Here is a 25000-nt window from a genome sequence, read left to right as displayed (position 1 = left end):
AAAGTGCTACTTTCGGGTCCTCGGTAGTATAGTGGTGAGTATCCCCGCCTGTCACGCGGGAGACCGGGGTTCGATTCCCCGCCGGGGAGGCATAGCTAGCTGCATTTTTAAAAGATGGCAGAGAGGCATTTTGGTGTCAGCGATTCAGTTTCATCACGATAACAAAAGCGTCCGCTTGGAAAAAAAAAGTACACGGTTTCGGGCCTTGGTTCAATTGCAATTCTATCTCCTAGACGATTTTCCTGCGTTTATAATCCGGCTATTGGCGTATCTATGGTGTAGTGGTTATCACGTCCGCCTCACACGCGGAAGGTCCCAAGTTCGAGCCCTGGTAGATACAGACTGATTTTCTTTTGGCTTGTGTTAGAACGAAATATTCGGAGTTTTCTACAAATTTTTAAAAAATTCAAAAAGTGCTACTTTCGGGTCCTCGGTAGTATAGTGGTGAGTATCCCCGCCTGTCACGCGGGAGACCGGGGTTCGATTCCCCGCCGGGGAGGCATAGCTAGCTGCATTTTTAAAAGATGGCAGAGAGGCATTTTGGTGTCAGCGATTCTGTTTCATCACGATAACAAAAGCGTCCGCTTGGAAAAAAAAAGTACACGGTTTCGGGCCTTGGTTAAATTGCAATTCTATCTCCTAGACGATTTTCCTGCGTTTATAATCCGGCTATTGGCGTATCTATGGTGTAGTGGTTATCACGTCCGCCTCACACGCGGAAGGTCCCAAGTTCGAGCCCTGGTAGATACAGACTGATTTTCTTTTGGCTTGTGTTAGAACGAAATATTCGGAGTTTTCTACAAATTTTTAAAAAATTCAAAAAGTGCTACTTTCGGGTCCTCGGTAGTATAGTGGTGAGTATCCCCGCCTGTCACGCGGGAGTACGGGGTTCGATTCCCCGCCGGGGAGGCATAGCTAGCTGCATTTTTAAAAGATGGCAGAGAGGCATTTTGGTGTCAGCGATTCTGTTTCATCACGATAACAAAAGCGTCCGTTTGGAAAAAAAGTACACGGTTTCGGGCCTTGGTTAAATTGCAATTCTTTCTCCTAGACGATTTCCCTCCGTTTATAATCCGGCTATTGGCGTATCTATGGTGTAGTGGTTATCACGTCCGCCTCACACGCGGAAGGTCCCAAGTTCGAGCCCTGGTAGATACAGACTGATTTTCTTTTGGCTTGTGTTAGAACGAAATATTCGGAGTTTTCTACAAATTTTTAAAAAATTCAAAAAGTGCTACTTTCGGGTCCTCGGTAGTATAGTGGTTAGTATCCCCGCCTGTCACGCGGGAGACCGGGGTTCGATTCCCTGCCGGGGAGGCATAGCTAGCTGCATTTTTAAAAGATGGCAGAGAGGCATTTTGGTGTCAGCGATTCTGTTTCATCACGATAACAAAAGCGTCCGTTTGGAAAAAAAGTACACGGTTTCGGGCCTTGGTTAAATTGCAATTCTTTCTCCTAGACGATTTTCCTGCGTTTATAATCCGGCTATTGGCGTATCTATGGTGTAGTGGTTATCACGTCCGCCTCACACGCGGAAGGTCCCAAGTTCGAGCCCTGGTAGACACAGAATGATTTTCTTTTGGCTTGTGTTAGAACGAAATATTCGGAGTTTTCTACAAATTTTTAAAAAATTCAAAAAGTGCTACTTTCGGGTCCTCGGTAGTATAGTGGTGAGTATCCCCGCCTGTCACGCGGGAGACCGGGGTTCGATTCCCCGCCGGGGAGGCATAGCTAGCTGCATTTTTAAAAGATGGCAGAGAGGCATTTTGGTGTCAGCGATTCTGTTTCATCACGATAACAAAAGCGTCCGCTTGGAAAAAAAAAGTACACGGTTTCGGGCCTTGGTTAAATTGCAATTCTATCTCCTAGACGATTTTCCTGCGTTTATAATCCGGCTATTGGCGTATCTATGGTGTAGTGGTTATCACGTCCGCCTCACACGCGGAAGGTCCCAAGTTCGAGCCCTGGTAGATACAGACTGATTTTCTTTTGGCTTGTGTTAGAACGAAATATTCGGAGTTTTCTACAAATTTTTAAAAAATTCAAAAAGTTTTACTTTCGGGCCCTCGGTAGTATAGTGGTGAGTATCCCCGCCTGTCACACGGGAGACCGGGGTTCGATTCCCCGCCGGGGAGGCATAGCTAGCTGCATTTTTAAAAGATGGCAGAGAGGCATTTTGGTGTCAGCGATTCTGTTTCATCACGATAACAAAAGCGTCCGTTTGGAAAAAAAGTACACGGTTTCGGGCCTTGGTTAAATTGCAATTCTTTCTCCTAGACGATTTCCCTCCGTTTATAATCCGGCTATTGGCGTATCTATGGTGTAGTGGTTATCACGTCCGCCTCACACGCGGAAGGTCCCAAGTTCGAGCCCTGGTAGATACAGACTGATTTTCTTTTGGCTTGTGTTAGAACGAAATATTCGGAGTTTTCTACAAATTTTTAAAAAATTCAAAAAGTGCCACTTTCGGGTCCTCGGTAGTATAGTGGTGAGTATCCCCGCCTGTCACGCGGGAGACCGGGGTTCGATTCCCCGCCGGGGAGGCATAGCTAGCTGCATTTTTAAAAGATGGCAGAGAGGCATTTTGGTGTCAGCGATTCTGTTTCATCACGATAACAAAAGCGTCCGTTTGGAAAAAAAAGTACACGGTTTCGGGCCTTGGTTAAATTGCAATTCTTTCTCCTAGACGATTTTCCTCCGTTTATAATCCGGCTATTGGCGTATCTATGGTGTAGTGGTTATCACGTCCGCCTCACACGCGGAAGGTCCCAAGTTCGAGCCCTGGTAGATACAGACTGATTTTCTTTTGGCTTGTGTTAGAACGAAATATTCGGAGTTTTCTACAAATTTTTAAAAAATTCAAAAAGTGTTACTTTCGGGCCCTCGGTAGTATAGTGGTGAGTATCCCCGCCTGTCACACGGGAGACCGGGGTTCGATTCCCCGCCGGGGAGGCATAGCTAGCTGCATTTTTAAAAGATGGCAGAGAGGCATTTTGGTGTCAGCGATTCTGTTTCATCACGATAACAAAAGCGTCCGCTTGGAAAAAAAAAGTACACGGTTTCGGGCCTTGGTTAAATTGCAATTCTATCTCCTAGACGATTTTCCTGCGTTTATAATCCGGCTATTGGCGTATCTATGGTGTAGTGGTTATCACGTCCGCCTCACACGCGGAAGGTCCCAAGTTCGAGCCCTGGTAGATACAGACTGATTTTCTTTTGGCTTGTGTTAGAACGAAATATTCGGAGTTTTCTACAAATTTTTAAAAAATTCAAAAAGTGCTACTTTCGGGTCCTCGGTAGTATAGTGGTGAGTATCCCCGCCTGTCACGCGGGAGTACGGGGTTCGATTCCCCGCCGGGGAGGCATAGCTAGCTGCATTTTTAAAAGATGGCAGAGAGGCATTTTGGTGTCAGCGATTCTGTTTCATCACGATAACAAAAGCGTCCGTTTGGAAAAAAAGTACACGGTTTCGGGCCTTGGTTAAATTGCAATTCTTTCTCCTAGACGATTTCCCTCCGTTTATAATCCGGCTATTGGCGTATCTATGGTGTAGTGGTTATCACGTCCGCCTCACACGCGGAAGGTCCCAAGTTCGAGCCCTGGTAGATACAGACTGATTTTCTTTTGGCTTGTGTTAGAACGAAATATTCGGAGTTTTCTACAAATTTTTAAAAAATTCAAAAAGTGCCACTTTCGGGTCCTCGGTAGTATAGTGGTGAGTATCCCCGCCTGTCACGCGGGAGACCGGAGTTCGATTCCCCGCCGGGGAGGCATAGCTAGCTGCATTTTTAAAAGATGGCAGAGAGGCATTTTGGTGTCAGCGATTCTGTTTCATCACGATAACAAAAGCGTCCGTTTGGAAAAAAAAGTACACGGTTTCGGGCCTTGGTTAAATTGCAATTCTTTCTCCTAGACGATTTTCCTCCGTTTATAATCCGGCTATTGGCGTATCTATGGTGTAGTGGTTATCACGTCCGCCTCACACGCGGAAGGTCCCAAGTTCGAGCCCTGGTAGATACAGACTGATTTTCTTTTGGCTTGTGTTAGAACGAAATATTCGGAGTTTTCTACAAATTTTTAAAAAATTCAAAAAGTGTTACTTTCGGGCCCTCGGTAGTATAGTGGTGAGTATCCCCGCCTGTCACACGGGAGACCGGGGTTCGATTCCCCGCCGGGGAGGCATAGCTAGCTGCATTTTTAAAAGATGGCAGAGAGGCATTTTGGTGTCAGCGATTCTGTTTCATCACGATAACAAAAGCGTCCGCTTGGAAAAAAAAAGTACACGGTTTCGGGCCTTGGTTAAATGGCAATTCTATCTCCTAGACGATTTTCCTCCGTTTATAATCCGGCTATTGGCGTATCTATGGTGTAGTGGTTATCACGTCCGCCTCACACGCGGAAGGTCCCAAGTTCGAGCCCTGGTAGATACAGACTGATTTTCTTTTGGCTTGTGTTAGAACGAAATATTCGGAGTTTTCTACAAATTTTTAAAAAATTCAAAAAGTGCCACTTTCGGGTCCTCGGTAGTATAGTGGTGAGTATCCCCGCCTGTCACGCGGGAGACCGGGGTTCGATTCCCCGCCGGGGAGGCATAGCTAGCTGCATTTTTAAAAGATGGCAGAGAGGCATTTTGGTGTCAGCGATTCTGTTTCATCACGATAACAAAAGCGTCCGTTTGGAAAAAAAGTACACGGTTTCGGGCCTTGGTTAAATTGCAATTCTTTCTCCTAGACGATTTCCCTCCGTTTATAATCCGGCTATTGGCGTATCTATGGTGTAGTGGTTATCACGTCCGCCTCACACGCGGAAGGTCCCAAGTTCGAGCCCTGGTAGATACAGACTGATTTTCTTTTGGCTTGTGTTAGAACGAAATATTCGGAGTTTTCTACAAATTTTTAAAAAATTCAAAAAGTGCCACTTTCGGGTCCTCGGTAGTATAGTGGTGAGTATCCCCGCCTGTCACGCGGGAGACCGGGGTTCGATTCCCCGCCGGGGAGGCATAGCTAGCTGCATTTTTAAAAGATGGCAGAGAGGCATTTTGGTGTCAGCGATTCTGTTTCATCACGATAACAAAAGCGTCCGCTTGGAAAAAAAAAAGTACACGGTTTCGGGCCTTGGTTAAATTGCAATTCTTTCTCCTAGACGATTTTCCTGCGTTTATAATCCGGCTATTGGCGTATCTATGGTGTAGTGGTTATCACGTCCGCCTCACACGCGGAAGGTCCCAAGTTCGAGCCCTGGTAGATACAGACTGATTTTCTTTTGGCTTGTGTTAGAACGAAATATTCGGAGTTTTCTACAAATTTTTAAAAAATTCAAAAAGTGCTACTTTCGGGTCCTCGGTAGTATAGTGGTGAGTATCCCCGCCTGTCACGCGGGAGACCGGGGTTCGATTCCCTGCCGGGGAGGCATAGCTAGCTGCATTTTTAAAAGATGGCAGAGAGGCATTTTGGTGTCAGCGATTCTGTTTCATCACGATAACAAAAGCGTCCGTTTGGAAAAAAAGTACACGGTTTCGGGTCTTGGTTAAATTGCAATTCTTTCTCCTAGACGATTTTCCTCCGTTTATAATCCGGCTATTGGCGTATCTATGGTGTAGTGGTTATCACGTCCGCCTCACACGCGGAAGGTCCCAAGTTCGAGCCCTGGTAGACACAGAATGATTTTCTTTTGGCTTGTGTTAGAACGAAATATTCGGAGTTTTCTTCAAATTTTTAAAAAATTCAAAAAGTGCTACTTTCGGGTCCTCGGTAGTATAGTGGTGAGTATCCCCGCCTGTCACGCGGGAGACCGGGGTTCGATTCCCCGCCGGGGAGGCATAGCTAGCTGCATTTTTAAAAGATGGCAGAGAGGCATTTTGGTGTCAGCGATTCTGTTTCATCACGATAACAAAAGCGTCCGCTTGGAAAAAAAAAGTACACGGTTTCGGGCCTTGGTTAAATGGCAATTCTATCTCCTAGACGATTTTCCTCCGTTTATAATCCGGCTATTGGCGTATCTATGGTGTAGTGGTTATCACGTCCGCCTCACACGCGGAAGGTCCCAAGTTCGAGCCCTGGTAGATACAGACTGATTTTCTTTTGGCTTGTGTTAGAACGAAATATTCGGAGTTTTCTACAAATTTTTAAAAAATTCAAAAAGTGCTACTTTCGGGTCCTCGGTAGTATAGTGGTGAGTATCCCCGCCTGTCACGCGGGAGACCGGGGTTCGATTCCCCGCCGGGGAGGCATAGCTAGCTGCATTTTTAAAAGATGGCAGAGAGGCATTTTGGTGTCAGCGATTCTGTTTCATCACGATAACAAAAGCGTCCGCTTGGAAAAAAAAAGTACACGGTTTCGGGCCTTGGTTAAATTGCAATTCTATCTCCTAGACGATTTTCCTGCGTTTATAATCCGGCTATTGGCGTATCTATGGTGTAGTGGTTATCACGTCCGCCTCACACGCGGAAGGTCCCAAGTTCGAGCCCTGGTAGATACAGACTGATTTTCTTTTGGCTTGTGTTAGAACGAAATATTCGGAGTTTTCTACAAATTTTTAAAAAATTCAAAAAGTTTTACTTTCGGGCCCTCGGTAGTATAGTGGTGAGTATCCCCGCCTGTCACACGGGAGACCGGGGTTCGATTCCCCGCCGGGGAGGCATAGCTAGCTGCATTTTTAAAAGATGGCAGAGAGGCATTTTGGTGTCAGCGATTCTGTTTCATCACGATAACAAAAGCGTCCGTTTGGAAAAAAAGTACACGGTTTCGGGCCTTGGTTAAATTGCAATTCTTTCTCCTAGACGATTTCCCTCCGTTTATAATCCGGCTATTGGCGTATCTATGGTGTAGTGGTTATCACGTCCGCCTCACACGCGGAAGGTCCCAAGTTCGAGCCCTGGTAGATACAGACTGATTTTCTTTTGGCTTGTGTTAGAACGAAATATTCGGAGTTTTCTACAAATTTTTAAAAAATTCAAAAAGTGCCACTTTCGGGTCCTCGGTAGTATAGTGGTGAGTATCCCCGCCTGTCACGCGGGAGACCGGGGTTCGATTCCCCGCCGGGGAGGCATAGCTAGCTGCATTTTTAAAAGATGGCAGAGAGGCATTTTGGTGTCAGCGATTCTGTTTCATCACGATAACAAAAGCGTCCGTTTGGAAAAAAAAGTACACGGTTTCGGGCCTTGGTTAAATTGCAATTCTTTCTCCTAGACGATTTTCCTCCGTTTATAATCCGGCTATTGGCGTATCTATGGTGTAGTGGTTATCACGTCCGCCTCACACGCGGAAGGTCCCAAGTTCGAGCCCTGGTAGATACAGACTGATTTTCTTTTGGCTTGTGTTAGAACGAAATATTCGGAGTTTTCTACAAATTTTTAAAAAATTCAAAAAGTGTTACTTTCGGGCCCTCGGTAGTATAGTGGTGAGTATCCCCGCCTGTCACACGGGAGACCGGGGTTCGATTCCCCGCCGGGGAGGCATAGCTAGCTGCATTTTTAAAAGATGGCAGAGAGGCATTTTGGTGTCAGCGATTCTGTTTCATCACGATAACAAAAGCGTCCGCTTGGAAAAAAAAAGTACACGGTTTCGGGCCTTGGTTAAATTGCAATTCTATCTCCTAGACGATTTTCCTGCGTTTATAATCCGGCTATTGGCGTATCTATGGTGTAGTGGTTATCACGTCCGCCTCACACGCGGAAGGTCCCAAGTTCGAGCCCTGGTAGATACAGACTGATTTTCTTTTGGCTTGTGTTAGAACGAAATATTCGGAGTTTTCTACAAATTTTTAAAAAATTCAAAAAGTGCTACTTTCGGGTCCTCGGTAGTATAGTGGTGAGTATCCCCGCCTGTCACGCGGGAGTACGGGGTTCGATTCCCCGCCGGGGAGGCATAGCTAGCTGCATTTTTAAAAGATGGCAGAGAGGCATTTTGGTGTCAGCGATTCTGTTTCATCACGATAACAAAAGCGTCCGTTTGGAAAAAAAGTACACGGTTTCGGGCCTTGGTTAAATTGCAATTCTTTCTCCTAGACGATTTCCCTCCGTTTATAATCCGGCTATTGGCGTATCTATGGTGTAGTGGTTATCACGTCCGCCTCACACGCGGAAGGTCCCAAGTTCGAGCCCTGGTAGATACAGACTGATTTTCTTTTGGCTTGTGTTAGAACGAAATATTCGGAGTTTTCTACAAATTTTTAAAAAATTCAAAAAGTGCCACTTTCGGGTCCTCGGTAGTATAGTGGTGAGTATCCCCGCCTGTCACGCGGGAGACCGGAGTTCGATTCCCCGCCGGGGAGGCATAGCTAGCTGCATTTTTAAAAGATGGCAGAGAGGCATTTTGGTGTCAGCGATTCTGTTTCATCACGATAACAAAAGCGTCCGTTTGGAAAAAAAAGTACACGGTTTCGGGCCTTGGTTAAATTGCAATTCTTTCTCCTAGACGATTTTCCTCCGTTTATAATCCGGCTATTGGCGTATCTATGGTGTAGTGGTTATCACGTCCGCCTCACACGCGGAAGGTCCCAAGTTCGAGCCCTGGTAGATACAGACTGATTTTCTTTTGGCTTGTGTTAGAACGAAATATTCGGAGTTTTCTACAAATTTTTAAAAAATTCAAAAAGTGTTACTTTCGGGCCCTCGGTAGTATAGTGGTGAGTATCCCCGCCTGTCACACGGGAGACCGGGGTTCGATTCCCCGCCGGGGAGGCATAGCTAGCTGCATTTTTAAAAGATGGCAGAGAGGCATTTTGGTGTCAGCGATTCTGTTTCATCACGATAACAAAAGCGTCCGCTTGGAAAAAAAAAGTACACGGTTTCGGGCCTTGGTTAAATGGCAATTCTATCTCCTAGACGATTTTCCTCCGTTTATAATCCGGCTATTGGCGTATCTATGGTGTAGTGGTTATCACGTCCGCCTCACACGCGGAAGGTCCCAAGTTCGAGCCCTGGTAGATACAGACTGATTTTCTTTTGGCTTGTGTTAGAACGAAATATTCGGAGTTTTCTACAAATTTTTAAAAAATTCAAAAAGTGCCACTTTCGGGTCCTCGGTAGTATAGTGGTGAGTATCCCCGCCTGTCACGCGGGAGACCGGGGTTCGATTCCCCGCCGGGGAGGCATAGCTAGCTGCATTTTTAAAAGATGGCAGAGAGGCATTTTGGTGTCAGCGATTCTGTTTCATCACGATAACAAAAGCGTCCGTTTGGAAAAAAAGTACACGGTTTCGGGCCTTGGTTAAATTGCAATTCTTTCTCCTAGACGATTTCCCTCCGTTTATAATCCGGCTATTGGCGTATCTATGGTGTAGTGGTTATCACGTCCGCCTCACACGCGGAAGGTCCCAAGTTCGAGCCCTGGTAGATACAGACTGATTTTCTTTTGGCTTGTGTTAGAACGAAATATTCGGAGTTTTCTACAAATTTTTAAAAAATTCAAAAAGTGCCACTTTCGGGTCCTCGGTAGTATAGTGGTGAGTATCCCCGCCTGTCACGCGGGAGACCGGGGTTCGATTCCCCGCCGGGGAGGCATAGCTAGCTGCATTTTTAAAAGATGGCAGAGAGGCATTTTGGTGTCAGCGATTCTGTTTCATCACGATAACAAAAGCGTCCGCTTGGAAAAAAAAAAGTACACGGTTTCGGGCCTTGGTTAAATTGCAATTCTTTCTCCTAGACGATTTTCCTGCGTTTATAATCCGGCTATTGGCGTATCTATGGTGTAGTGGTTATCACGTCCGCCTCACACGCGGAAGGTCCCAAGTTCGAGCCCTGGTAGATACAGACTGATTTTCTTTTGGCTTGTGTTAGAACGAAATATTCGGAGTTTTCTACAAATTTTTAAAAAATTCAAAAAGTGCTACTTTCGGGTCCTCGGTAGTATAGTGGTGAGTATCCCCGCCTGTCACGCGGGAGACCGGGGTTCGATTCCCTGCCGGGGAGGCATAGCTAGCTGCATTTTTAAAAGATGGCAGAGAGGCATTTTGGTGTCAGCGATTCTGTTTCATCACGATAACAAAAGCGTCCGTTTGGAAAAAAAGTACACGGTTTCGGGTCTTGGTTAAATTGCAATTCTTTCTCCTAGACGATTTTCCTCCGTTTATAATCCGGCTATTGGCGTATCTATGGTGTAGTGGTTATCACGTCCGCCTCACACGCGGAAGGTCCCAAGTTCGAGCCCTGGTAGACACAGAATGATTTTCTTTTGGCTTGTGTTAGAACGAAATATTCGGAGTTTTCTTCAAATTTTTAAAAAATTCAAAAAGTGCTACTTTCGGGTCCTCGGTAGTATAGTGGTGAGTATCCCCGCCTGTCACGCGGGAGACCGGGGTTCGATTCCCCGCCGGGGAGGCATAGCTAGCTGCATTTTTAAAAGATGGCAGAGAGGCATTTTGGTGTCAGCGATTCTGTTTCATCACGATAACAAAAGCGTCCGCTTGGAAAAAAAAAGTACACGGTTTCGGGCCTTGGTTAAATTGCAATTCTATCTCCTAGACGATTTTCCTGCGTTTATAATCCGGCTATTGGCGTATCTATGGTGTAGTGGTTATCACGTCCGCCTCACACGCGGAAGGTCCCAAGTTCGAGCCCTGGTAGATACAGACTGATTTTCTTTTGGCTTGTGTTAGAACGAAATATTCGGAGTTTTCTACAAATTTTTAAAAAATTCAAAAAGTGCTACTTTCGGGTCCTCGGTAGTATAGTGGTGAGTATCCCCGCCTGTCACGCGGGAGACCGGGGTTCGGTTCCCCGCCGGGGAGGCATAGCTAGCTGCATTTTTAAAAGATGGCAGAGAGGCATTTTGGTGTCAGCGATTCTGTTTCATCACGATAACAAAAGCGTCCGCTTGGAAAAAAAAAGTACACGGTTTCGGGCCTTGGTTAAATTGCAATTCTATCTCCTAGACGATTTTCCTGCGTTTATAATCCGGCTATTGGCGTATCTATGGTGTAGTGGTTATCACGTCCGCCTCACACGCGGAAGGTCCCAAGTTCGAGCCCTGGTAGATACAGACTGATTTTCTTTTGGCTTGTGTTAGAACGAAATATTCGGAGTTTTCTACAAATTTTTAAAAAATTCAAAAAGTGTTACTTTCGGGCCCTCGGTAGTATAGTGGTGAGTATCCCCGCCTGTCACACGGGAGACCGGGGTTCGATTCCCCGCCGGGGAGGCATAGCTAGCTGCATTTTTAAAAGATGGCAGAGAGGCATTTTGGTGTCAGCGATTCTGTTTCATCACGATAACAAAAGCGTCCGTTTGGAAAAAAAGTACACGGTTTCGAGCCTTGGTTAAATTGCAATTCTTTCTCCTAGACGATTTCCCTCCGTTTATAATCCGGCTATTGGCGTATCTATGGTGTAGTGGTTATCACGTCCGCCTCACACGCGGAAGGTCCCAAGTTCGAGCCCTGGTAGATACAGACTGATTTTCTTTTGGCTTGTGTTAGAACGAAATATTCGGAGTTTTCTACAAATTTTTAAAAAATTCAAAAAGTGCCACTTTCGGGTCCTCGGTAGTATAGTGGTGAGTATCCCCGCCTGTCACGCGGGAGACCGGGGTTCGATTCCCCGCCGGGGAGGCATAGCTAGCTGCATTTTTAAAAGATGGCAGAGAGGCATTTTGGTGTCAGCGATTCTGTTTCATCACGATAACAAAAGCGTCCGTTTGGAAAAAAAGTACACGGTTTCGGGCCTTGGTTAAATTGCAATTCTATCTCCTAGACGATTTTCCTGCGTTTATAATCCGGCTATTGGCGTATCTATGGTGTAGTGGTTATCACGTCCGCCTCACACGCGGAAGGTCCCAAGTTCGAGCCCTGGTAGATACAGACTGATTTTCTTTTGGCTTGTGTTAGAACGAAATATTCGGAGTTTTCTACAAATTTTTAAAAAATTCAAAAAGTGTTACTTTCGGGCCCTCGGTAGTATAGTGGTGAGTATCCCCGCCTGTCACACGGGAGACCGGGGTTCGATTCCCCGCCGGGGAGGCATAGCTAGCTGCATTTTTAAAAGATGGCAGAGAGGCATTTTGGTGTCAGCGATTCTGTTTCATCACGATAACAAAAGCGTCCGTTTGGAAAAAAAGTACACGGTTTCGAGCCTTGGTTAAATTGCAATTCTTTCTCCTAGACGATTTCCCTCCGTTTATAATCCGGCTATTGGCGTATCTATGGTGTAGTGGTTATCACGTCCGCCTCACACGCTGAAGGTCCCAAGTTCGAGCCCTGGTAGATACAGACTGATTTTCTTTTGGCTTGTGTTAGAACGAAATATTCGGAGTTTTCTACAAATTTTTAAAAAATTCAAAAAGTGCCACTTTCGGGTCCTCGGTAGTATAGTGGTGAGTATCCCCGCCTGTCACGCGGGAGACCGGGGTTCGATTCCCCGCCGGGGAGGCATAGCTAGCTGCATTTTTAAAAGATGGCAGAGAGGCATTTTGGTGTCAGCGATTCTGTTTCATCACGATAACAAAAGCGTCCGTTTGGAAAAAAAAGTACACGGTTTCGGGCCTTGGTTAAATTGCAATTCTTTCTCCTAGACGATTTTCCTCCGTTTATAATCCGGCTATTGGCGTATCTATGGTGTAGTGGTTATCACGTCCGCCTCACACGTGGAAGGTTCCAAGTTCGAGCCCTGGTAGACACAGAATGATTTTCTTTTGGCTTGTGTTAGAACGAAATATTCGGAGTTTTCTACAAATTTTTAAAAAATTCAAAAAGGGCTACTTTCGGGTCCTCGGTAGTATAGTGGTGAGTATCCCCGCCTGTCACGCGGGAGACCGGGGTTCGATTCCCCGCCGGGGAGGCATAGCTAGCTGCATTTTTAAAAGATGGCAGAGAGGCATTTTGGTGTCAGCGATTCTGTTTCATCACGATAACAAAAGCGTCCGTTTGGAAAAAAAGTACACGGTTTCGAGCCTTGGTTAAATTGCAATTCTTTCTCCTAGACGATTTCCCTCCGTTTATAATCCGGCTATTGGCGTATCTATGGTGTAGTGGTTATCACGTCCGCCTCACACGCGGAAGGTCCCAAGTTCGAGCCCTGGTAGATACAGACTGATTTTCTTTTGGCTTGTGTTAGAACGAAATATTCGGAGTTTTCTACAAATTTTTAAAAAATTCAAAAAGTGCCACTTTCGGGTCCTCGGTAGTATAGTGGTGAGTATCCCCGCCTGTCACGCGGGAGACCGGGGTTCGATTCCCCGCCGGGGAGGCATAGCTAGCTGCATTTTTAAAAGATGGCAGAGAGGCATTTTGGTGTCAGCGATTCTGTTTCATCACGATAACAAAAGCGTCCGTTTGGAAAAAAAAGTACACGGTTTCGGGCCTTGGTTAAATTGCAATTCTTTCTCCTAGACGATTTTCCTCCGTTTATAATCCGGCTATTGGCGTATCTATGGTGTAGTGGTTATCACGTCCGCCTCACACGCGGAAGGTCCCAAGTTCGAGCCCTGGTAGACACAGAATGATTTTCTTTTGGCTTGTGTTAGAACGAAATATTCGGAGTTTTCTACAAATTTTTAAAAAATTCAAAAAGGGCTACTTTCGGGTCCTCGGTAGTATAGTGGTGAGTATCCCCGCCTGTCACGCGGGAGACCGGGGTTCGATTCCCCGCCGGGGAGGCATAGCTAGCTGCATTTTTAAAAGATGGCAGAGAGGCATTTTGGTGTCAGCGATTCTGTTTCATCACGATAACAAAAGCGTCCGTTTGGAAAAAAAGTACACGGTTTCGAGCCTTGGTTAAATTGCAATTCTTTCTCCTAGACGATTTCCCTCCGTTTACAATCCGGCTATTGGCGTATCTATGGTGTAGTGGTTATCACGTCCGCCTCACACGCGGAAGGTCCCAAGTTCGAGCCCTGGTAGATACAGACTGATTTTCTTTTGGCTTGTGTTAGAACGAAATATTCGGAGTTTTCTACAAATTTTTAAAAAATTCAAAAAGTGCCACTTTCGGGTCCTCGGTAGTATAGTGGTGAGTATCCCCGCCTGTCACGCGGGAGACCGGGGTTCGATTCCCCGCCTGGGAGGCATAGCTAGCTGCATTTTTAAAAGATGGCAGAGAGGCATTTTGGTGTCAGCGATTCTGTTTCATCACGATAACAAAAGCGTCCGTTTGGAAAAAAAAGTACACGGTTTCGGGCCTTGGTTAAATTGCAATTCTTTCTCCTAGACGATTTTCCTCCGTTTATAATCCGGCTATTGGCGTATCTATGGTGTAGTGGTTATCACGTCCGCCTCACACGCGGAAGGTCCCAAGTTCGAGCCCTGGTAGACACAGAATGATTTTCTTTTGGCTTGTGTTAGAACGAAATATTCGGAGTTTTCTACAAATTTTTAAAAAATTCAAAAAGGGCTACTTTCGGGTCCTCGGTAGTATAGTGGTGAGTATCCCCGCCTGTCACGCGGGAGACCGGGGTTCGATTCCCCGCCGGGGAGGCATAGCTAGCTGCATTTTTAAAAGATGGCAGAGAGGCATTTTGGTGTCAGCGATTCTGTTTCATCACGATAACAAAAGCGTCCGCTTGGAAAAAAAAAGTACACGGTTTCGGGCCTTGGTTAAATTGCAATTCTATCTCCTAGACGATTTTCCTGCGTTTATAATCCGGCTATTGGCGTATCTATGGTGTAGTGGTTATCACGTCCGCCTCACACGCGGAAGGTCCCAAGTTCGAGCCCTGGTAGATACAGACTGATTTTCTTTTGGCTTGTGTTAGAACGAAATATTCGGAGTTTTCTACAAATTTTTAAAAAATTCAAAAAGTGCTACTTTCGGGTCCTCGGTAGTATAGTGGTGAGTATCCCCGCCTGTCACGCGGGAGACCGGGGTTCGATTCCCTGCCGGGGAGGCATAGCTAGCTGCATTTTTAAAAGATGGCAGAGAGGCATTTTGGTGTCAGCGATTCTGTTTCATCACGATAACAAAAGCGTCCGTTTGGAAAAAAAGTACACGGTTTCGGGCCTTGGTTAAATTGCAATTCTTTCTCCTAGACGATTTTCCTCCGTTTATAATACGGCTATTGGCGTATCTATGGTGTAGTGGTTATCACGTCCGCCTCACACGCGGAAGGTCCCAAGTTCGAGCCCTGGTAGACACAGAATGATTTTCTTTTGGCTTGTGTTAGAACGAAATATTCGGAGTTTTCTACAAATTTTTAAAAAATTCAAAAAGTGCTACTTTCGGGTCCTCGGTAGTATAGTGGTGAGTATCCCCGCCTGTCACGCGGGAGACCGGGGTTCGATTCCCCGCCGGGGAGGCATAGCTAGCTGCATTTTTAAAAGATGGCAGAGAGGCATTTTGGTGTCAGCGATTCTGTTTCATCACGATAACAAAAGCGTCCGCTTGGAAAAAAAAAGTACACGGTTTCGGGCCTTGGTTAAATTGCAATTCTATCTCCTAGACGATTTTCCTGCGTTTATAATCCGGCTATTGGCGTATCTATGGTGTAGTGGTTATCACGTCCGCCTCACACGCGGAAGGTCCCAAGTTCGAGCCCTGGTAGATACAGACTGATTTTCTTTTGGCTTGTGTTAGAACGAAATATTCGGAGTTTTCTACAAATTTTTAAAAAATTCAAAAAGTGCTACTTTCGGGTCCTCGGTAGTATAGTGGTGAGTATCCCCGCCTGTCACGCGGGAGACCGGGGTTCGATTCCCCGCCGGGGAGGCATAGCTAGCTGCATTTTTAAAAGATGGCAGAGAGGCATTTTGGTGTCAGCGATTCTGTTTCATCACGATAACAAAAGCGTCCGCTTGGAAAAAAAAAGTACACGGTTTCGGGCCTTGGTTAAATTGCAATTCTATCTCCTAGACGATTTTCCTGCGTTTATAATCCGGCTATTGGCGTATCTATGGTGTAGTGGTTATCACGTCCGCCTCACACGCGGATGGTCCCAAGTTCGAGCCCTGGTAGATTCAGAATGATTTCCTTTTGGCTTGTGTTAGAACGAAATATTCGGAGTTTTCTACAAATTTTTAAAAAATTCGAAAAGTGCTACTTTCGGGTCCTCGGTAGTATAGTGGTGAGTATCCCCGCCTGTCACGCGGAAGACCGGGGTTCGATTCCCCGCCGGGGAGGCATAGCTAGCTGCATTTTTAAAAGATGGCAGAGAGGCATTTTGGTGTCAGCGATTCTGTTTCATCACGATAACAAAAGCGTCCGTTTGGAAAAAAAGTACACGGTTTCGGGCCTTGGTTAAATTGCAATTCTTTCTCCTAGACGATTTCCCTCCGTTTATAATCCGGCTATTGGCGTATCTATGGTGTAGTGGTTATCACGTCCGCCTCACACGCGGAAGGTCCCAAGTTCGAGCCCTGGTAGATACAGACTGATTTTCTTTTGGCTTGTGTTAGAACGAAATATTCGGAGTTTTCTACAAATTTTTAAAAAATTCAAAAAGTGCCATTTTCGGGTCCTCGGTAGTATAGTGGTGAGTATCCCCGCCTGTCACGCGGGAGACCGGGGTTCGATTCCCCGCCGGGGAGGCATAGCTAGCTGCATTTTTAAAAGATGGCAGAGAGGCATTTTGGTGTCAGCGATTCTGTTTCATCACGATAACAAAAGCGTCCGTTTGGAAAAAAAAGTACACGGTTTCGGGCCTTGGTTAAATTGCAATTCTTTCTCCTAGACGATTTTCCTCCGTTTATAATCCGGCTATTGGCGTATCTATGGTGTAGTGGTTATCACGTCCGCCTCACACGCGGAAGGTCCCAAGTTCGAGCCCTGGTAGACACAGAATGATTTTCTTTTGGCTTGTGTTAGAACGAAATATTCGGAGTTTTCTACAAATTTTTAAAAAATTCAAAAAGTGCTACTTTCGGGTCCTCGGTAGTATAGTGGTGAGTATCCCCGCCTGTCACGCGGGAGACCGGGGTTCGATTCCCCGCCGGGGAGGCATAGCTAGCTGCATTTTTAAAAGATGGCAGAGAGGCATTTTGGTGTCAGCGATTCTGTTTCATCACGATAACAAAAGCGTCCGCTTGGAAAAAAAATAACACGGTTTCGGGCCTTGGTTAAATTGCAATTCTATCTCCTAGACGATTTTCCTGCGTTTATAATCCGGCTATTGGCGTATCTATGGTGTAGTGGTTATCACGTCCGCCTCACAGGCGGATGGTCCCAAGTTCGAGCCCTGGTAGATTCAGAATGATTTCCTTTTGGCTTGTGTTAGAACGAAATATTCGGAGTTTTCTACAAATTTTTAAAAAATTCAAAAAGTGCTACTTTCGGGTCCTCGGTAGTATAGTGGTGAGTATCCCCGCCTGTCACGCGGGAGACCGGGGTTCGATTCCCCGCCGGGGAGGCATAGCTAGCTGCATTTTTAAAAGATGGCAGAGAGGCATTTTGGTGTCAGCGATTCTGTTTCATCACGATAACAAAAGCGTCCGCTTGGAAAAAAAAAGTACACGGTTTCGGGCCTTGGTTAAATTGCAATTCTTTCTCCTAGACGATTTCCCTCCGTTGTTAATCCAGCTATTGGCGTATCTATGGTGTAGTGGTTATCACGTCCGCCTCACACGCGGAAGGTCCCAAGTTCGAGCCCTGGTAGATACAGACTGATTTTCTTTTGGCTTGTGTTAGAACGAAATATTCGGAGTTTTCTACAAATTTTTAAAAAATTCAAAAAGTGCTACTTTCGGGTCCTCGGTAGTATAGTGGTGAGTATCCCCGCCTGTCACGCGGGAGACCGGGGTTCGATTCCCCGCCGGGGAGGCATAGCTAGCTGCATTTTTAAAAGATGGCAGAGAGGCATTTTGGTGTCAGCGATTCTGTTTCATCACGATAACAAAAGCGTCCGTTTGGAAAAAAAAGTACACGGTTCCGGGCCTTGGTTAAATTGCAATTCTTTCTCCTAGACGATTTTCCTCCGTTTATAATCCGGCTATTGGCGTATCTATGGTGTAGTGGTTATCACGTCCGCCTCACACGCGGAAGGTCCCAAGTTCGAGCCCTGGTAGATACAGACTGATTTTATTTTGGCTTGTGTTAGAACGAAATATTCGGAGTTTTCTACAAATTTTTAAAAAATTCAAAAAGTGCTACTTTCGGGTCCTCGGTAGTATAGTGGTGAGTATCCCCGCCTGTCACGCGGGAGACCGGGGTTCGATTCCCCGCCGGGGAGGCATAGCTAGCTGCATTTTTAAAAGATGGCAGAGAGGCATTTTGGTGTCAGCGATTCTGTTTCATCACGATAACAAAAGCGTCCGTTTGGAAAAAAAGTACACGGTTTCGGGCCTTGGTTAAATTGCAATTCTTTCTCCTAGACGATTTCCCTCCGTTGTTAATCCGGCTATTGGCGTATCTATGGTGTAGTGGTTATCACGTCCGCCTCACACGCGGAAGGTCCCAAGTTCGAGCCCTGGTAGATACAGACTGATTTTCTTTTGGCTTGTGTTAGAACGAAATATTCGGAGTTTTCTACAAATTTTTAAAAAATTCAAAAAGTGCTACTTTCGGGTCCTCGGTAGTATAGTGGTGAGTATCCCCGCCTGTCACGCGGGAGACCGGGGTTCGATTCCCCGCCGGGGAGGCATAGCTAGCTGCATTTTTAAAAGATGGCAGAGAGGCATTTTGGTGTCAGCGATTCTGTTTCATCACGATAACAAAAGCGTCCGCTTGGAAAAAAAAAGTACACGGTTTCGGGCCTTGGTTAAATTGCAATTCTATCTCCTAGACGATTTTCCTGCGTTTATAATCCGGCTATTGGCGTATCTATGGTGTAGTGGTTATCACGTCCGCCTCACACGCGGATGGTCCCAAGTTCGAGCCCTGGTAGATACAGAATGATTTCCTTTTGGCTTGTGTTAGAACGAAATATTCGGAGTTTTCTACAAATTTTTAAAAAATTCAAAAAGTGCTACTTTCGGGTCCTCGGTAGTATAGTGGTGAGTATCCCCGCCTGTCACGCGGGAGACCGGGGTTCGATTCCCCGCCGGGGAGGCATAGCTAGCTGCATTTTTAAAAGATGGCAGAGAGGCATTTTGGTGTCAGCGATTCTGTTTCATCACGATAACAAAAGCGTCCGTTTGGAAAAAAAGTACACGGTTTCGGGCCTTGGTTAAATTGCAATTCTTTCTCCTAGACGATTTCCCTCCGTTGTTAATCCAGTTATTGGCGTATCTATGGTGTAGTGGTTATCACGTCCGCCTCACACGCGGAAGGTCCCAAGTTCGAGCCCTGGTAGATACAGACTGATTTTCTTTTGGCTTGTGTTAGAACGAAATATTCGGAGTTTTCTACAAATTTTTAAAAAATTCAAAAAGTGCTACTTTCGGGTCCTCGGTAGTATAGTGGTGAGTATCCCCGCCTGTCACGCGGGAGACCGGGGTTCGATTCCCCGCCGGGGAGGCATAGCTAGCTGCATTTTTAAAAGATGGCAGAGAGGCATTTTGGTGTCAGCGATTCTGTTTCATCACGATAACAAAAGCGTCCGTTTGGAAAAAAAAGTACACGGTTCCGGGCCTTGGTTAAATTGCAATTCTTTCTCCTAGACGATTTTCCTCCGTTTATAATCCGGCTATTGGCGTATCTATGGTGTAGTGGTTATCACGTCCGCCTCACACGCGGAAGGTCCCAAGTTCGAGCCCTGGTAGATACAGACTGATTTTATTTTGGCTTGTGTTAGAACGAAATATTCGGAGTTTTCTACAAATTTTTAAAAAATTCAAAAAGTGCTACTTTCGGGTCCTCGGTAGTATAGTGGTGAGTATCCCCGCCTGTCACGCGGGAGACTTGGGTTCGATTCCCCGCCGGGGAGGCATAGCTAGCTGCATTTTTAAAAGATGGCAGAGAGGCATTTTGGTGTCAGCGATTCTGTTTCATCACGATAACAAAAGCGTCCGTTTGGAAAAAAAGTACACGGTTTCGGGCCTTGGTTAAATTGCAATTCTTTCTCCTAGACGATTTCCCTCCGTTGTTAATCCGGCTATTGGCGTATCTATGGTGTAGTGGTTATCACGTCCGCCTCACACGCGGAAGGTCCCAAGTTCGAGCCCTGGTAGATACAGACTGATTTTCTTTTGGCTTGTGTTAGAACGAAATATTCGGAGTTTTCTACAAATTTTTAAAAAATTCAAAAAGTGCTACTTTCGGGTCCTCGGTAGTATAGTGGTGAGTATCCCCGCCTGTCACGCGGGAGACCAGGGTTCGATTCCCCGCCGGGGAGGCATAGCTAGCTGCATTTTTAAAAGATGGCAGAGAGGCATTTTGGTGTCAGCGATTCTGTTTCATCACGATAACAAAAGCGTCCGCTTGGAAAAAAAAAGTACACGGTTGCGGGCCTTGGTTAAATTGCAATTCTATCTCCTAGACGATTTTCCTGCGTTTATAATCCGGCTATTGGCGTATCTATGGTGTAGTGGTTATCACGTCCGCCTCACACGCGGATTGTCCCAAGTTCGAGCCCTGGTAGATACAGAATGATTTTCTTTTGGCTTGTGTTAGAACGAAATATTCGGAGTTTTCTACAAAATTTTAAAAAATTCAAAAAGTGCTACTTTCGGGTCCTCGGTAGTATAGTGGTGAGTATCCCCGCCTGTCACGCGGGAGACCTGGGTTCGATTCCCCGCCGGGGAGGCATAGCTAGCTGCATTTTTAAAAGATGGCAGAGAGGCATTTTGGTGTCAGCGATTCTGTTTCATCACGATAACAAAAGCGTCCGTTTGGAAAAAAAAAGTACACGGTTTCGGGCCTTGGTTAAATTGCAATTCTATCTCCTAGACGATTTTCCTGCGTTTATAATCCGGCTATTGGCGTATCTATGGTGTAGTGGTTATCACGTCCGCCTCACACGCGGATGGTCCCAAGTTCGAGCCCTGGTAGATTCAGAATGATTTCCTTTTGGCTTGTGTTAGAACGAAATATTCGGAGTTTTCTACAAATTTTTAAAAAATTCAAAAAGTGCTACTTGCGGGTCCTCGGTAGTATAGTGGTGAGTATCCCCGCCTGTCACGCGGGAGACCGGGGTTCGATTCCCCGCCGGGGAGGCATAGCTAGCTGCATTTTTAAAAGATGGCAGAGAGGCATTTTGGTGTCAGCGATTCTGTTTCATCACGATAACAAAAGCGTCCGCTTGGAAAAAAAAAGTACACGGTTTCGGGCCTTGGTTAAATTGCAATTCTATCTCCTAGACGATTTTCCTGCGTTTATAATCCGGCTATTGGCGTATCTATGGTGTAGTGGTTATCACGTCTGCCTCACACGCGGATGGTCCCAAGTTTGAGCCCTGGTAGATACAGAATGATTTCCTTTTGGCTTGTGTTAGAACGAAATATTCGGAGTTTTCTACAAATTTTTAAAAAATTCAAAAAACTGCTACTTTCCGGTCCTCGGTAGTATAGTGGTGAGTATCCCCGCCTGTCACGCGGGAGACCGGGGTTCGATTCCCCGCCGGGGAGGCATAGCTAGCTGCATTTTTAAAAGATGGCAGAGAGGCATTTTGGTGTCAGCGATTCTGTTTCATCACGATAACAAAAGCGTCCGCTTGGAAAAAAAAAGTACACGGTTTCGGGCCTTGGTTAAATTGCAATTCTATCTCCTTGACGATTTTCCTCCGTTTACAATCCGGCTATTGGCATATCTATGGTGTAGTGGTTATCACGTCCGCCTCACACGCGGAAGGTCCCAAGTTCGAGCCCTGGTAGATACAGAATGATTTTCTTTTGGCTTGTGTTAGAACGAAATATTCGGAGTTTTCTACAAAATTTAAAAAAAATTCAAAAAGTGCTACTTTCGGGTCCTCGGTAGTATAGTGGTGAGTATCCCCGCCTGTCACGCGGGAGACCAGGGTTCGATTCCCCGCCGGGGAGGCATAGCTAGCTGCATTTTTAAAAGATGGCAGAGAGGCATTTTGGTGTCAGCGATTCTGTTTCATCACGATAACAAAAGCGTCCGCTTGGAAAAAAAAAGTACACGGTTGCGGGCCTTGGTTAAATTGCAATTCTATCTCCTAGACGATTTTCCTGCGTTTATAATCCGGCTATTGGCGTATCTATGGTGTAGTGGTTATCACGTCTGCCTCACACGCGGATGGTCCCAAGTTCGAGCCCTGGTAGATACAGAATGATTTCCTTTTGGCTTGTGTTAGAACGAAATATTCGGAGTTTTCTACAAATTTTTAAAAAATTCAAAAAACTGCTACTTTCCGGTCCTCGGTAGTATAGTGGTGAGTATCCCCGCCTGTCACGCGGGAGACCGGGGTTCGATTCCCCGCCGGGGAGGCATAGCTAGCTGCATTTTTAAAAGATGGCAGAGAGGCATTTTGGTGTCAGCGATTCTGTTTCATCACGATAACAAAAGCGTCCGCTTGGAAAAAAAAAGTACACGGTTTCGGGCCTTGGTTAAATTGCAATTCTATCTCCTTGACGATTTTCCTCCGTTTACAATCCGGCTATTGGCATATCTATGGTGTAGTGGTTATCACGTCCGCCTCACACGCGGAAGGTCCCAAGTTCGAGCCCTGGTAGATACAGAATGATTTTCTTTTGGCTTGTGTTAGAACGAAATATTCGGAGTTTTCTACAAAATTTAAAAAAAATTCAAAAAGTGCTACTTTCGGGTCCTCGGTAGTATAGTGGTGAGTATCCCCGCCTGTCACGCGGGAGACCAGGGTTCGATTCCCCGCCGGGGAGGCATAGCTAGCTGCATTTTTAAAAGATGGCAGAGAGGCATTTTGGTGTCAGCGATTCTGTTTCATCACGATAACAAAAGCGTCCGCTTGGAAAAAAAAAGTACACGGTTGCGGGCCTTGGTTAAATTGCAATTCTATCTCCTAGACGATTTTCCTGCGTTTATAATCCGGCTATTGGCGTATCTATGGTGTAGTGGTTATCACGTCCGCCTCACACGCGGATTGTCCCAAGTTCGAGCCCTGGTAGATACAGACTGATTTTCTTTTGGCTTGTGTTAGAACGAAATATTCGGAGTTTTCTACAAATTTTTAAAAAATTCAAAAAGTGCCACTTTCGGGTCCTCGGTAGTATAGTGGTGAGTATCCCCGCCTGTCACGCGGGAGACCGGGGTTCGATTCCCCGCCGGGGAGGCATAGCTAGCTGCATTTTTAAAAGATGGCAGAGAGGCATTTTGGTGTCAGCGATTCTGTTTCATCACGATAACAAAAGCGTCCGCTTGGAAAAAAAAAGTACACGGTTTCGGGCCTTGGTTAAATTGCAATTCTATCTCCTAGACGATTTTCCTGCGTTTATAATCCGGCTATTGGCGTATCTATGGTGTAGTGGTTATCACGTCCGCCTCACACGCGGATGGTCCCAAGTTCGAGCCCTGGTAGATTCAGAATGATTTCCTTTTGGCTTGTGTTAGAACGAAATATTCGGAGTTTTCTACAAATTTTTAAAAAATTCAAAAAGTGCTACTTGCGGGTCCTCGGTAGTATAGTGGTGAGTATCCCCGCCTGTCACGCGGGAGACCGGGGTTCGATTCCCCGCCGGGGAGGCATAGCTAGCTGCATTTTTAAAAGATGGCAGAGAGGCATTTTGGTGTCAGCGATTCTGTTTCATCACGATAACAAAAGCGTCCGCTTGGAAAAAAAAAGTACACGGTTTCGGGCCTTGGTTAAATTGCAATTCTATCTCCTTGACGATTTTCCTCCGTTTACAATCCGGCTATTGGCATATCTATGGTGTAATGGTTATCACGTCCGCCTCACACGCGGAAGGTCCCAAGTTCGAGCCCTGGTAGATACAGAATGATTTTCTTTTGGCTTGTGTTAGAACGAAATATTCGGAGTTTTCTACAAAATTTTAAAAAATTCAAAAAGTGCTACTTTCGGGTCCTCGGTAGTATAGTGGTGAGTATCCCCGCCTGTCACGCGGGAGACCTGGGTTCGATTCCCCGCCGGGGAGGCATAGCTAGCTGCATTTTTAAAAGATGGCAGAGAGGCATTTTGGTGTCAGCGATTCTGTTTCATCACGATAACAAAAGCGTCCGTTTGGAAAAAAAAAGTACACGGTTTCGGGCCTTGGTTAAATTGCAATTCTATCTCCTAGACGATTTTCCTGCGTTTATAATCCGGCTATTGGCGTATCTATGGTGTAGTGGTTATCACGTCCGCCTCACACGCGGATGGTCCCAAGTTCGAGCCCTGGTAGATTCAGAATGATTTCCTTTTGGCTTGTGTTAGAACGAAATATTCGGAGTTTTCTACAAATTTTTAAAAAATTCAAAAAGTGCTACTTGCGGGTCCTCGGTAGTATAGTGGTGAGTATCCCCGCCTGTCACGCGGGAGACCGGGGTTCGATTCCCCGCCGGGGAGGCATAGCTAGCTGCATTTTTAAAAGATGGCAGAGAGGCATTTTGGTGTCAGCGATTCTGTTTCATCACGATAACAAAAGCGTCCGCTTGGAAAAAAAAAGTACACGGTTTCGGGCCTTGGTTAAATTGCAATTCTATCTCCTTGACGATTTTCCTCCGTTTACAATCCGGCTATTGGCATATCTATGGTGTAATGGTTATCACGTCCGCCTCACACGCGGAAGGTCCCAAGTTCGAGCCCTGGTAGATACAGAATGATTTTCTTTTGGCTTGTGTTAGAACGAAATATTCGGAGTTTTCTACAAAATTTTAAAAAATTCAAAAAGTGCTACTTTCGGGTCCTCGGTAGTATAGTGGTGAGTATCCCCGCCTGTCACGCGGGAGACCTGGGTTCGATTCCCCGCCGGGGAGGCATAGCTAGCTGCATTTTTAAAAGATGGCAGAGAGGCATTTTGGTGTCAGCGATTCTGTTTCATCACGATAACAAAAGCGTCCGTTTGGAAAAAAAAAGTACACGGTTTCGGGCCTTGGTTAAATTGCAATTCTATCTCCTAGACGATTTTCCTGCGTTTATAATCCGGCTATTGGCGTATCTATGGTGTAGTGGTTATCACGTCCGCCTCACACGCGGATGGTCCCAAGTTCGAGCCCTGGTAGATTCAGAATGATTTCCTTTTGGCTTGTGTTAGAACGAAATATTCGGAGTTTTCTACAAATTTTTAAAAAATTCAAAAAGTGCTACTTGCGGGTCCTCGGTAGTATAGTGG

The 25000-nt window shown here is 45.8% G+C and overlaps 75 non-coding genes across 75 annotated transcripts in view; all 75 read left to right on the top strand.

Moving 5' to 3' along the window:
• Window positions 1-17: 17 nt before the first annotated feature.
• TRNAD-GUC (transfer RNA aspartic acid (anticodon GUC)) lies at window positions 18-89 on the top strand. Its single transcript has one exon. It is a non-coding gene; the product is annotated as a tRNA-Asp (tRNA).
• A 178-nt stretch (window positions 90-267) lies between these two features.
• Window positions 268-340, top strand: TRNAV-CAC (transfer RNA valine (anticodon CAC)). Its single transcript has one exon. It is a non-coding gene; the product is annotated as a tRNA-Val (tRNA).
• Window positions 341-427: 87 nt separating this feature from the next.
• TRNAD-GUC (transfer RNA aspartic acid (anticodon GUC)) lies at window positions 428-499 on the top strand. Its single transcript has one exon. It is a non-coding gene; the product is annotated as a tRNA-Asp (tRNA).
• Window positions 500-677: 178 nt separating this feature from the next.
• On the top strand, window positions 678-750 carry TRNAV-CAC (transfer RNA valine (anticodon CAC)). Its single transcript has one exon. It is a non-coding gene; the product is annotated as a tRNA-Val (tRNA).
• Window positions 751-1085: 335 nt separating this feature from the next.
• Window positions 1086-1158, top strand: TRNAV-CAC (transfer RNA valine (anticodon CAC)). The gene has a single exon. It is a non-coding gene; the product is annotated as a tRNA-Val (tRNA).
• Window positions 1159-1653: 495 nt separating this feature from the next.
• On the top strand, window positions 1654-1725 carry TRNAD-GUC (transfer RNA aspartic acid (anticodon GUC)). Its single transcript has one exon. It is a non-coding gene; the product is annotated as a tRNA-Asp (tRNA).
• Window positions 1726-1903: 178 nt separating this feature from the next.
• TRNAV-CAC (transfer RNA valine (anticodon CAC)) lies at window positions 1904-1976 on the top strand. The gene has a single exon. It is a non-coding gene; the product is annotated as a tRNA-Val (tRNA).
• A 335-nt stretch (window positions 1977-2311) lies between these two features.
• TRNAV-CAC (transfer RNA valine (anticodon CAC)) lies at window positions 2312-2384 on the top strand. Its single transcript has one exon. It is a non-coding gene; the product is annotated as a tRNA-Val (tRNA).
• Window positions 2385-2471: 87 nt separating this feature from the next.
• TRNAD-GUC (transfer RNA aspartic acid (anticodon GUC)) lies at window positions 2472-2543 on the top strand. The gene has a single exon. It is a non-coding gene; the product is annotated as a tRNA-Asp (tRNA).
• A 177-nt stretch (window positions 2544-2720) lies between these two features.
• Window positions 2721-2793, top strand: TRNAV-CAC (transfer RNA valine (anticodon CAC)). The gene has a single exon. It is a non-coding gene; the product is annotated as a tRNA-Val (tRNA).
• A 337-nt stretch (window positions 2794-3130) lies between these two features.
• On the top strand, window positions 3131-3203 carry TRNAV-CAC (transfer RNA valine (anticodon CAC)). Its single transcript has one exon. It is a non-coding gene; the product is annotated as a tRNA-Val (tRNA).
• A 335-nt stretch (window positions 3204-3538) lies between these two features.
• On the top strand, window positions 3539-3611 carry TRNAV-CAC (transfer RNA valine (anticodon CAC)). The gene has a single exon. It is a non-coding gene; the product is annotated as a tRNA-Val (tRNA).
• A 336-nt stretch (window positions 3612-3947) lies between these two features.
• On the top strand, window positions 3948-4020 carry TRNAV-CAC (transfer RNA valine (anticodon CAC)). The gene has a single exon. It is a non-coding gene; the product is annotated as a tRNA-Val (tRNA).
• Window positions 4021-4357: 337 nt separating this feature from the next.
• On the top strand, window positions 4358-4430 carry TRNAV-CAC (transfer RNA valine (anticodon CAC)). The gene has a single exon. It is a non-coding gene; the product is annotated as a tRNA-Val (tRNA).
• Window positions 4431-4517: 87 nt separating this feature from the next.
• On the top strand, window positions 4518-4589 carry TRNAD-GUC (transfer RNA aspartic acid (anticodon GUC)). The gene has a single exon. It is a non-coding gene; the product is annotated as a tRNA-Asp (tRNA).
• Window positions 4590-4765: 176 nt separating this feature from the next.
• TRNAV-CAC (transfer RNA valine (anticodon CAC)) lies at window positions 4766-4838 on the top strand. Its single transcript has one exon. It is a non-coding gene; the product is annotated as a tRNA-Val (tRNA).
• An 87-nt stretch (window positions 4839-4925) lies between these two features.
• Window positions 4926-4997, top strand: TRNAD-GUC (transfer RNA aspartic acid (anticodon GUC)). The gene has a single exon. It is a non-coding gene; the product is annotated as a tRNA-Asp (tRNA).
• Window positions 4998-5176: 179 nt separating this feature from the next.
• Window positions 5177-5249, top strand: TRNAV-CAC (transfer RNA valine (anticodon CAC)). The gene has a single exon. It is a non-coding gene; the product is annotated as a tRNA-Val (tRNA).
• Window positions 5250-5744: 495 nt separating this feature from the next.
• On the top strand, window positions 5745-5816 carry TRNAD-GUC (transfer RNA aspartic acid (anticodon GUC)). Its single transcript has one exon. It is a non-coding gene; the product is annotated as a tRNA-Asp (tRNA).
• A 178-nt stretch (window positions 5817-5994) lies between these two features.
• Window positions 5995-6067, top strand: TRNAV-CAC (transfer RNA valine (anticodon CAC)). Its single transcript has one exon. It is a non-coding gene; the product is annotated as a tRNA-Val (tRNA).
• Window positions 6068-6154: 87 nt separating this feature from the next.
• TRNAD-GUC (transfer RNA aspartic acid (anticodon GUC)) lies at window positions 6155-6226 on the top strand. Its single transcript has one exon. It is a non-coding gene; the product is annotated as a tRNA-Asp (tRNA).
• A 178-nt stretch (window positions 6227-6404) lies between these two features.
• On the top strand, window positions 6405-6477 carry TRNAV-CAC (transfer RNA valine (anticodon CAC)). Its single transcript has one exon. It is a non-coding gene; the product is annotated as a tRNA-Val (tRNA).
• A 335-nt stretch (window positions 6478-6812) lies between these two features.
• On the top strand, window positions 6813-6885 carry TRNAV-CAC (transfer RNA valine (anticodon CAC)). The gene has a single exon. It is a non-coding gene; the product is annotated as a tRNA-Val (tRNA).
• Window positions 6886-6972: 87 nt separating this feature from the next.
• On the top strand, window positions 6973-7044 carry TRNAD-GUC (transfer RNA aspartic acid (anticodon GUC)). The gene has a single exon. It is a non-coding gene; the product is annotated as a tRNA-Asp (tRNA).
• A 177-nt stretch (window positions 7045-7221) lies between these two features.
• TRNAV-CAC (transfer RNA valine (anticodon CAC)) lies at window positions 7222-7294 on the top strand. The gene has a single exon. It is a non-coding gene; the product is annotated as a tRNA-Val (tRNA).
• A 337-nt stretch (window positions 7295-7631) lies between these two features.
• On the top strand, window positions 7632-7704 carry TRNAV-CAC (transfer RNA valine (anticodon CAC)). The gene has a single exon. It is a non-coding gene; the product is annotated as a tRNA-Val (tRNA).
• A 335-nt stretch (window positions 7705-8039) lies between these two features.
• TRNAV-CAC (transfer RNA valine (anticodon CAC)) lies at window positions 8040-8112 on the top strand. The gene has a single exon. It is a non-coding gene; the product is annotated as a tRNA-Val (tRNA).
• Window positions 8113-8448: 336 nt separating this feature from the next.
• On the top strand, window positions 8449-8521 carry TRNAV-CAC (transfer RNA valine (anticodon CAC)). The gene has a single exon. It is a non-coding gene; the product is annotated as a tRNA-Val (tRNA).
• A 337-nt stretch (window positions 8522-8858) lies between these two features.
• TRNAV-CAC (transfer RNA valine (anticodon CAC)) lies at window positions 8859-8931 on the top strand. The gene has a single exon. It is a non-coding gene; the product is annotated as a tRNA-Val (tRNA).
• Window positions 8932-9018: 87 nt separating this feature from the next.
• Window positions 9019-9090, top strand: TRNAD-GUC (transfer RNA aspartic acid (anticodon GUC)). The gene has a single exon. It is a non-coding gene; the product is annotated as a tRNA-Asp (tRNA).
• Window positions 9091-9266: 176 nt separating this feature from the next.
• TRNAV-CAC (transfer RNA valine (anticodon CAC)) lies at window positions 9267-9339 on the top strand. Its single transcript has one exon. It is a non-coding gene; the product is annotated as a tRNA-Val (tRNA).
• Window positions 9340-9426: 87 nt separating this feature from the next.
• TRNAD-GUC (transfer RNA aspartic acid (anticodon GUC)) lies at window positions 9427-9498 on the top strand. The gene has a single exon. It is a non-coding gene; the product is annotated as a tRNA-Asp (tRNA).
• A 179-nt stretch (window positions 9499-9677) lies between these two features.
• Window positions 9678-9750, top strand: TRNAV-CAC (transfer RNA valine (anticodon CAC)). The gene has a single exon. It is a non-coding gene; the product is annotated as a tRNA-Val (tRNA).
• A 495-nt stretch (window positions 9751-10245) lies between these two features.
• TRNAD-GUC (transfer RNA aspartic acid (anticodon GUC)) lies at window positions 10246-10317 on the top strand. The gene has a single exon. It is a non-coding gene; the product is annotated as a tRNA-Asp (tRNA).
• Window positions 10318-10495: 178 nt separating this feature from the next.
• On the top strand, window positions 10496-10568 carry TRNAV-CAC (transfer RNA valine (anticodon CAC)). The gene has a single exon. It is a non-coding gene; the product is annotated as a tRNA-Val (tRNA).
• Window positions 10569-10905: 337 nt separating this feature from the next.
• TRNAV-CAC (transfer RNA valine (anticodon CAC)) lies at window positions 10906-10978 on the top strand. The gene has a single exon. It is a non-coding gene; the product is annotated as a tRNA-Val (tRNA).
• A 335-nt stretch (window positions 10979-11313) lies between these two features.
• Window positions 11314-11386, top strand: TRNAV-CAC (transfer RNA valine (anticodon CAC)). The gene has a single exon. It is a non-coding gene; the product is annotated as a tRNA-Val (tRNA).
• Window positions 11387-11473: 87 nt separating this feature from the next.
• Window positions 11474-11545, top strand: TRNAD-GUC (transfer RNA aspartic acid (anticodon GUC)). Its single transcript has one exon. It is a non-coding gene; the product is annotated as a tRNA-Asp (tRNA).
• A 176-nt stretch (window positions 11546-11721) lies between these two features.
• On the top strand, window positions 11722-11794 carry TRNAV-CAC (transfer RNA valine (anticodon CAC)). Its single transcript has one exon. It is a non-coding gene; the product is annotated as a tRNA-Val (tRNA).
• Window positions 11795-12289: 495 nt separating this feature from the next.
• TRNAD-GUC (transfer RNA aspartic acid (anticodon GUC)) lies at window positions 12290-12361 on the top strand. Its single transcript has one exon. It is a non-coding gene; the product is annotated as a tRNA-Asp (tRNA).
• A 337-nt stretch (window positions 12362-12698) lies between these two features.
• On the top strand, window positions 12699-12770 carry TRNAD-GUC (transfer RNA aspartic acid (anticodon GUC)). Its single transcript has one exon. It is a non-coding gene; the product is annotated as a tRNA-Asp (tRNA).
• A 176-nt stretch (window positions 12771-12946) lies between these two features.
• TRNAV-CAC (transfer RNA valine (anticodon CAC)) lies at window positions 12947-13019 on the top strand. The gene has a single exon. It is a non-coding gene; the product is annotated as a tRNA-Val (tRNA).
• An 87-nt stretch (window positions 13020-13106) lies between these two features.
• Window positions 13107-13178, top strand: TRNAD-GUC (transfer RNA aspartic acid (anticodon GUC)). The gene has a single exon. It is a non-coding gene; the product is annotated as a tRNA-Asp (tRNA).
• Window positions 13179-13515: 337 nt separating this feature from the next.
• On the top strand, window positions 13516-13587 carry TRNAD-GUC (transfer RNA aspartic acid (anticodon GUC)). The gene has a single exon. It is a non-coding gene; the product is annotated as a tRNA-Asp (tRNA).
• A 176-nt stretch (window positions 13588-13763) lies between these two features.
• On the top strand, window positions 13764-13836 carry TRNAV-CAC (transfer RNA valine (anticodon CAC)). The gene has a single exon. It is a non-coding gene; the product is annotated as a tRNA-Val (tRNA).
• A 496-nt stretch (window positions 13837-14332) lies between these two features.
• Window positions 14333-14404, top strand: TRNAD-GUC (transfer RNA aspartic acid (anticodon GUC)). Its single transcript has one exon. It is a non-coding gene; the product is annotated as a tRNA-Asp (tRNA).
• A 178-nt stretch (window positions 14405-14582) lies between these two features.
• On the top strand, window positions 14583-14655 carry TRNAV-CAC (transfer RNA valine (anticodon CAC)). Its single transcript has one exon. It is a non-coding gene; the product is annotated as a tRNA-Val (tRNA).
• Window positions 14656-15150: 495 nt separating this feature from the next.
• Window positions 15151-15222, top strand: TRNAD-GUC (transfer RNA aspartic acid (anticodon GUC)). Its single transcript has one exon. It is a non-coding gene; the product is annotated as a tRNA-Asp (tRNA).
• A 178-nt stretch (window positions 15223-15400) lies between these two features.
• Window positions 15401-15473, top strand: TRNAV-CAC (transfer RNA valine (anticodon CAC)). Its single transcript has one exon. It is a non-coding gene; the product is annotated as a tRNA-Val (tRNA).
• Window positions 15474-15560: 87 nt separating this feature from the next.
• On the top strand, window positions 15561-15632 carry TRNAD-GUC (transfer RNA aspartic acid (anticodon GUC)). Its single transcript has one exon. It is a non-coding gene; the product is annotated as a tRNA-Asp (tRNA).
• Window positions 15633-16218: 586 nt separating this feature from the next.
• Window positions 16219-16291, top strand: TRNAV-CAC (transfer RNA valine (anticodon CAC)). Its single transcript has one exon. It is a non-coding gene; the product is annotated as a tRNA-Val (tRNA).
• Window positions 16292-16378: 87 nt separating this feature from the next.
• On the top strand, window positions 16379-16450 carry TRNAD-GUC (transfer RNA aspartic acid (anticodon GUC)). The gene has a single exon. It is a non-coding gene; the product is annotated as a tRNA-Asp (tRNA).
• A 337-nt stretch (window positions 16451-16787) lies between these two features.
• TRNAD-GUC (transfer RNA aspartic acid (anticodon GUC)) lies at window positions 16788-16859 on the top strand. Its single transcript has one exon. It is a non-coding gene; the product is annotated as a tRNA-Asp (tRNA).
• Window positions 16860-17196: 337 nt separating this feature from the next.
• TRNAD-GUC (transfer RNA aspartic acid (anticodon GUC)) lies at window positions 17197-17268 on the top strand. The gene has a single exon. It is a non-coding gene; the product is annotated as a tRNA-Asp (tRNA).
• Window positions 17269-17446: 178 nt separating this feature from the next.
• On the top strand, window positions 17447-17519 carry TRNAV-CAC (transfer RNA valine (anticodon CAC)). Its single transcript has one exon. It is a non-coding gene; the product is annotated as a tRNA-Val (tRNA).
• An 87-nt stretch (window positions 17520-17606) lies between these two features.
• Window positions 17607-17678, top strand: TRNAD-GUC (transfer RNA aspartic acid (anticodon GUC)). Its single transcript has one exon. It is a non-coding gene; the product is annotated as a tRNA-Asp (tRNA).
• Window positions 17679-17855: 177 nt separating this feature from the next.
• Window positions 17856-17928, top strand: TRNAV-CAC (transfer RNA valine (anticodon CAC)). Its single transcript has one exon. It is a non-coding gene; the product is annotated as a tRNA-Val (tRNA).
• Window positions 17929-18015: 87 nt separating this feature from the next.
• TRNAD-GUC (transfer RNA aspartic acid (anticodon GUC)) lies at window positions 18016-18087 on the top strand. The gene has a single exon. It is a non-coding gene; the product is annotated as a tRNA-Asp (tRNA).
• Window positions 18088-18263: 176 nt separating this feature from the next.
• TRNAV-CAC (transfer RNA valine (anticodon CAC)) lies at window positions 18264-18336 on the top strand. Its single transcript has one exon. It is a non-coding gene; the product is annotated as a tRNA-Val (tRNA).
• An 87-nt stretch (window positions 18337-18423) lies between these two features.
• Window positions 18424-18495, top strand: TRNAD-GUC (transfer RNA aspartic acid (anticodon GUC)). The gene has a single exon. It is a non-coding gene; the product is annotated as a tRNA-Asp (tRNA).
• Window positions 18496-18673: 178 nt separating this feature from the next.
• TRNAV-CAC (transfer RNA valine (anticodon CAC)) lies at window positions 18674-18746 on the top strand. Its single transcript has one exon. It is a non-coding gene; the product is annotated as a tRNA-Val (tRNA).
• An 87-nt stretch (window positions 18747-18833) lies between these two features.
• On the top strand, window positions 18834-18905 carry TRNAD-GUC (transfer RNA aspartic acid (anticodon GUC)). Its single transcript has one exon. It is a non-coding gene; the product is annotated as a tRNA-Asp (tRNA).
• Window positions 18906-19081: 176 nt separating this feature from the next.
• Window positions 19082-19154, top strand: TRNAV-CAC (transfer RNA valine (anticodon CAC)). The gene has a single exon. It is a non-coding gene; the product is annotated as a tRNA-Val (tRNA).
• Window positions 19155-19241: 87 nt separating this feature from the next.
• On the top strand, window positions 19242-19313 carry TRNAD-GUC (transfer RNA aspartic acid (anticodon GUC)). The gene has a single exon. It is a non-coding gene; the product is annotated as a tRNA-Asp (tRNA).
• Window positions 19314-19490: 177 nt separating this feature from the next.
• TRNAV-CAC (transfer RNA valine (anticodon CAC)) lies at window positions 19491-19563 on the top strand. The gene has a single exon. It is a non-coding gene; the product is annotated as a tRNA-Val (tRNA).
• Window positions 19564-19898: 335 nt separating this feature from the next.
• Window positions 19899-19971, top strand: TRNAV-CAC (transfer RNA valine (anticodon CAC)). The gene has a single exon. It is a non-coding gene; the product is annotated as a tRNA-Val (tRNA).
• A 337-nt stretch (window positions 19972-20308) lies between these two features.
• Window positions 20309-20381, top strand: TRNAV-CAC (transfer RNA valine (anticodon CAC)). Its single transcript has one exon. It is a non-coding gene; the product is annotated as a tRNA-Val (tRNA).
• A 497-nt stretch (window positions 20382-20878) lies between these two features.
• Window positions 20879-20950, top strand: TRNAD-GUC (transfer RNA aspartic acid (anticodon GUC)). The gene has a single exon. It is a non-coding gene; the product is annotated as a tRNA-Asp (tRNA).
• Window positions 20951-21289: 339 nt separating this feature from the next.
• Window positions 21290-21361, top strand: TRNAD-GUC (transfer RNA aspartic acid (anticodon GUC)). Its single transcript has one exon. It is a non-coding gene; the product is annotated as a tRNA-Asp (tRNA).
• Window positions 21362-22111: 750 nt separating this feature from the next.
• Window positions 22112-22183, top strand: TRNAD-GUC (transfer RNA aspartic acid (anticodon GUC)). The gene has a single exon. It is a non-coding gene; the product is annotated as a tRNA-Asp (tRNA).
• Window positions 22184-22772: 589 nt separating this feature from the next.
• Window positions 22773-22845, top strand: TRNAV-CAC (transfer RNA valine (anticodon CAC)). Its single transcript has one exon. It is a non-coding gene; the product is annotated as a tRNA-Val (tRNA).
• Window positions 22846-22932: 87 nt separating this feature from the next.
• Window positions 22933-23004, top strand: TRNAD-GUC (transfer RNA aspartic acid (anticodon GUC)). The gene has a single exon. It is a non-coding gene; the product is annotated as a tRNA-Asp (tRNA).
• A 338-nt stretch (window positions 23005-23342) lies between these two features.
• Window positions 23343-23414, top strand: TRNAD-GUC (transfer RNA aspartic acid (anticodon GUC)). The gene has a single exon. It is a non-coding gene; the product is annotated as a tRNA-Asp (tRNA).
• Window positions 23415-24162: 748 nt separating this feature from the next.
• TRNAD-GUC (transfer RNA aspartic acid (anticodon GUC)) lies at window positions 24163-24234 on the top strand. Its single transcript has one exon. It is a non-coding gene; the product is annotated as a tRNA-Asp (tRNA).
• Window positions 24235-24982: 748 nt separating this feature from the next.
• TRNAD-GUC (transfer RNA aspartic acid (anticodon GUC)) overlaps window positions 24983-25000 on the top strand; it is a 72-nt gene continuing 54 nt past the window's right edge. The window contains exon 1 of the tRNA in view: window positions 24983-25000. This exon is cut by the window's right edge and continues 54 nt beyond it. This is a non-coding gene — a tRNA (tRNA-Asp).

The sequence above is a fragment of the Leiobunum rupestre genome, chromosome 6 (genome assembly GCF_980474605.1).
Source record: "Leiobunum rupestre chromosome 6, qqLeiRupe1.1.hap1, whole genome shotgun sequence".
Classification (NCBI taxonomy): domain Eukaryota; kingdom Metazoa; phylum Arthropoda; class Arachnida; order Opiliones; family Sclerosomatidae; genus Leiobunum; species Leiobunum rupestre.
This window is presented reverse-complemented; position numbering and strand designations above follow the sequence as displayed.